Genomic DNA, 5,780 nt, shown 5'->3' on the forward strand with positions numbered 1-5,780 from the left:
CTCTGTAAACTAACCATAACAGCACGTCACTTCCTCTTTCTCTCTGACTACGTGACCAATCGCACACACATCTGGGTCTTGCCCAAAGTCAGTTTCATGGACTGCAGAAAGAGGAAGTTTGGGTCTGGAATCTTTGACATTCCCCAGACCGCGTCAGCTCTGGCCATAGCCCAACTTCTGATTAAATCAACACTTATATGTTGCAATATGGTCACTCCATGATGTATTTGCCTTTTCCTTTTGCCTCACACAGCGTGCAATTGTGGCTTATAAGTAACAAGGTGCAGTACCTGGTATGTTAACAACGCAAGGGGGAACCTCCCAGATTGCAAAAGAAGATGCGTGGATTTTCACCTGCTTTCGGGGTGAGAAGTCGCCCAGCCTTTCTCTAACTTGAGAAGCGCTATGCTGAAATTCCTGCCACCTGAGGTTTAGCTCTTTTTCTCACTTGTTAGCAAAGGGTCCTGAATTTAAAGAAAGGTAACTTCGATGGTATGAGTCGTGAATTGGCTAGAACAGACTGGCAAATGATACTTAAAGGGTTGACGGTGGATAGGCAATGGCAAACATTTAAAGATCATATGGATGAACTTCAACTCTCGGCCTTTTGGCTAAGATCATGCGTAACTGACCTGACAGGGGAATAGCCACCATGACCTCCGGGTGGTTCTCCCTGGATCAGGAAGGTATATGCTTGCTTTTTTGGAAACAGGAGGTGGGTGGGGTGGCTTGACCCATCCACCTCCATGGCACGAACCTGGAGGACTTCCAGGAACGGTGCAGTGGCTCTAGGCCTTTTGGCTAAGAGCATTGGCGCAGAGTGATCCTTGGCGTGTGCAAGGTGACCTCTGGCGTTTGTGATTTGACAAAGAATTGGAACGATTGGCTACGAATTTCAAAAAAAAAAAAAAAAAAATTGTACATCCCTGTCTGGCGTAAAAAATAAAACGGGGAAGGTAGGTCAACCGTGGCTAACAAGGGAAATTAGGGATAATGTTAAATCCAAGGAAGAGGCATATAAATTGGCCAGAAAAAGCAGCAAACCTGAGGACTGGGAGAAATTTAGAATTCAGCAGAGGAGGACAAAGGGTTTAATTAGGAGGGGGAAAATAGAGTATGAAAGTAAGCTTGCAGGGAACATTAAAAACTGACTGCAAAAGCTTTTATAGATATGTGAAGAGAAAAAGATTAGTGAAGATAAATGTAGGTCCCGTGCAGTCAGAATCAGGTGAATTTATAATGGGGAACAAAGGAATGACAGACCAATTGAACAAATAGATTGGTTCTGTCTTCACTAAGGAAGACATAAATAACCTTTCGGAAATACTAGGGGATCGAGAATCTAGCGGGAAGGAGCAACTGAAGGAAATCCTTATTAGTCAGGAAATTGTGTTAGAGAAATTGATGGGATTGAAGGCCAATAAATCCCTAGGGCCTGATAGTCTGCAACCCAGAGTACTTAAGGAAATGACCCTAGAAATAGTGGATGCATTGGTGGTCATTTTCCAACATTCTATAGACTCTGGATCAGTTCCTATGGATTGGAGGGTAGCTAATGTAAACCCCTTTTTTAAAAAGCAGGGAGAGAGAAAACAGGGAATTATAGACCGGTTAGTCTGACATCGGTAGTTGGAAAATGTTGGAATCAATTATTAAAGGTGTAATAGCAGCACATTTGGGAAGCAGTGACAGGATCGGTCCAAGTCAGCGTGGATTTATGAAAGGAAAATCATGCTTGACAAATCTTCTAGAATTTTTTCAGGATGTAACCAGTAGAGTGGACAAGGGAGGACCAGTGGATGTGGTGTATTTGGACTTTCAAAAGGTTTTTGACAAGGTCCCACACAAGAGATTAGTGTGCAAAATTAAAGCACATGGTATTGGGGGTAATATATTGACGTGGATAGAGAACTGGTTGGCAGACGAGAAGCAAAGAGTGGGAGTAAACAGGTCCTTTTCAGAATGGCAGGCAGTGACTAGTGGGGTGCCGCAGGGTTCAGTGCTGGGACCCCAGCTATTTACAATATACATTAATGATTTAGATGAAGGAATTGAATGTAATATCTCCAAGTATGCAGATGACACTAAGCTGGGTGGCAGTGTGAGCTGTGAGGAGGATGCTAAGAGGCTGCAGGGTGACTTGGACAGGTTAGGTGAGTGGGCAAATGCATGGCAGATGCAATATAATGTAGATAAATGTGAGGTAATCCTCTTTGGTGGCAAAAACAGGAGGGCAGAATATTATCTGAATGGTGACAGATTAGGAAAAGGGGAGATGCAACAAGAACTGAGTGTCATGATACAGCAGTCATTGAAAGTTGGCATGCAGGTACAGCCGGCGGTGAAGAAGGCAAATGGCATGTTGGCCTTCACAGCGAGAGGATTTGAGTATAGGAGCAGGGAGGTCTTACTGCAGTGGTACAGGCCCTTGGTGAGGCCACATCTTGAATATTGTGTGCAGTTTTGGTCTCCTAATCTGAGGAATTCTTGCTATTGAGGGAGTGCAGCGAAGGTTCACCAGACTGATTCCTGGGATGGCAGGACTGACATATGAAGAAAGACTGGATCGACTAGGCTTATATTCACTGGAATTTAGAAGAATGAGAGGGGTTCTCAAAGAAACATATAAAATTCTGACGGGATTGGACAGGTTAGATGCAGGAAGAATGTTCCCGATGTTGGGGAAGTCCAGAACCAGGGGTCACAGTCTAAGGGTAAGGGGTAGGTCATTTAGGACCGAGATGAGGAGAAACTTCTTCACTCATAGAATTGTGAACCTGTGGAATTCTCTACCACAGAAAGTTGTTGAGGCCAGTTTGTTAGATATATTCAAAAGAGAGTTAGATGTGGCCCTTACAGCTAAAGGATTTAAGGAGAGAAAGCAGGAGTGAGGTATTGAAGTTGCATGATCAGCCATGATCATATTGAATGGTGGTGCAGGCTCGAAGGGCCGAGTAGCCTACTCCTGCACCTATTTTCTCTGTTTCTAAAGCTAAAGTTGGTGGGATTAAAGGGATAGTGGCAGTGTGAATACAAAATTGGCTAGGGGACAGAAAGAGAGTAGTGGTGAACGGTTGTTTTTCAGACTAGAGGGAAGTATACAGTGGTGTTCCCCAGGGGTCGGTATTAGAACCACTGCTCTTTTTGAAATATATTAATATCCTGGACTTGGGCATAATTTCAAAGTTTGCAGATGACACAAAACCGGAAATGTAGTAAACAATGAGGAGGATAGTAATAGCCAGACATTTCCCTTGCAAGCAGTGCATTCCAGATCACAACAACTTGCTGTGTAAAGGAAAATGTCCTCATGTTGCCTCTGGTTCTTTTGCCAATTGGTGTCCTCTAATTACCAATGAAATGGGCAGACATGTGGCAGATGAAATTTAATGCAGAGAAGTATGAAGTGATGCATTTTGGTCGGAAGACTGAGGAGAGGCAGTATGAACTAAATGATACAATTTTAAAGGGGATGCAAAAACTGAGTGATCTGGGGGTGTATGTACTCAAGTCTTTGAAGGTGGTAAGACAAGTTGAGAAGGTTGTTAAAAAAGATGGGAACCTTGGCTTTATAACTGGAGGAATAGAGTACAAAAGCAAAGAACTTATGCTAAATCTTTATAAAATACTGGTTCGGCCTCAACTGGAGTATTGTGTCCAATTCTGGGCACCGTACTTTAGGAAGGATGTCAAGGCCTCGGAAGTTGGGGGGGGGGGGGGGAGCGGTGGGGATGGACAGAGGAAATTTACTAGAATGGTACCAGGGATGAGGGACTTCAATTATGTGAAGAGACTGGAGAAGCTGGAGTTGTTCTCCTTCGAGCAGAGATGGTTAAGAGATTTGATAGAGGTGTTCGAAATCATGAACTGTTTTGATAGAATAAATAAGGAGAAACTGTTTCCAGTAGCAGAAGACTTGGTAACTAGAGGACACAGATTTAAGGTGATTGGCAAAAGAACCAGAGGGAACATGAGGACATTTTCTTTACACGGCAAGTTGTTGTGATCTGGAATGCAATGCCTGCTAGGTGGTGGAAGCAGATTCAGTAGCAATATTCAAAAGAGAATTGGAGAAATACTTGAAGGGGAAATTTTACAGGGCTATGGGGAAGCGAGATCAGAGATCGGAGCAGCAGATAAAGGAGCGTGAGATCGGAGCAGCAGATAAGGGAGTGTGAGATCGGAGCAGCAGATAAGGGAGTGTGAGATCGGAGCAGCAGATAAAGGAGTGTGAGATCAGAGCAGCAGATAAAGGAGCTAGGCAGGGAGCAGCGCAAATGGACCTAAAAGTAAAAAGAGAAGTAAAAATGAATCAAAGTGTGATGTTACAGGAAAACACTTAAGTGATTGGTTAGTATTTCTCTTTTTCTAAACTTGGGCATTGCTTTAAATTAAGATCCAGGATTAAAAGCTAAACATAGATAATTGATATTTCTAAAATTTGAAATCTTAAATACAATAGCGATGGCAGGGTGGGCGTTGTGTTGCAGCTGCAGCATGTGGGAGCTGGTGGACACCAGTGTGATCCACAGCGACCACATCTGCAGTAAGTGTTGGTGTCTCGAGGAACTTCAGCTTCGAGTTGATAAGCTGGAGTTCGAGCTTCAGACACTGCGACACATCAGGGAGGGGGAGAGTTGCCTGGACACTGTGGTCCAGCAGAGAGTCACACCTCTTAGGTTAAATAATTCAAATTTGGTCCATGGGACAGGAGGGTGTGACTACGAGTGAGGCAGGTATGGGGATCCAGGAGGTAGTGATGGAGGAGCCTTGCTCTTGTCCAACAGGTACGAGGCTCTTACACCCTGTGTGGACGAGAGCAGGGACTGCAGGGAGGATGAGCAAACTGACCACAGCACCGTGGTACAGGGGGTCATTCAAGTTGGGGGAAGCAAAAAGGAATGTTGTAGTGGTAGGGGACAGTATCATTAGGGGGATAGATACTGTTCTCTGTAGCCGAGAGTGTGAGTCCCGAAGGCTGTGTTGCCTGCCCGGTGTCAGCGTTAAGGACATCTCCTCTGGGCTGGAGAGGAACTTGGAGTGGGAGGGGAAAGATCCAGTTGTTGTGGTCCATGTAGGTACCAACGACATAGGTAGGACAAAGGAAGAGGTTCTGCTGAGAGAGTATGAGCAGCTAGGGGCTAAATTAAAAAGCAGAACCACAAAGGTAATAATCTCTGGATTACTACCTGAGCCACGAGCAAATTTGCATAGAGTAAATAAGATCAGAGAGATGAACGTGTGACTCAAAGATTGGTGTGGGAGAAATGGGTTTCGATTCATGGGGCACTGGCACCAGTACTGGGATAAGAGGGAGCTGTTCCATTGGGACGGGCTTCACTTGAACCAGGCTGGGACCAGTGTCCTGGCAAATCGAATAACTAGGGCTGTAGACAGGGCTTTAAACTAAATAGTGGGAGGGAGGAATCAAGTGAGCAGAAATTTAAAAAGTCAAAAAGAAAGAAGTCAATAGAGCAGGGTAGCGATCGGGGTAGTGACAGGAAGGGACAAAGTGTATAAACATAAGAATGCATCAGAAAGTGGAGTCAGAGTAGGGAAAAATGGTAAAAAGGTAAAATTCAAAGCTCTTTATCTGAATGCACGCAGCATTTGTAACAAGATAGATGAGTTGACAGCACAAATAGAAATAAATGGGTATGATCAGATATCCATTACAGAGCCATGGTTGCAAGGTGAGCAAGACTGAATATTCAGCGGTATTTGCCATTTTGGAAGGATAGGCAGAAAGGAAAATAGGTGGGGTAGCTCTGTTAATAAAG

This window comes from Pristiophorus japonicus, chromosome 13 (genome assembly GCF_044704955.1).
Source record: "Pristiophorus japonicus isolate sPriJap1 chromosome 13, sPriJap1.hap1, whole genome shotgun sequence".
Taxonomy (NCBI): domain Eukaryota; kingdom Metazoa; phylum Chordata; class Chondrichthyes; family Pristiophoridae; genus Pristiophorus; species Pristiophorus japonicus.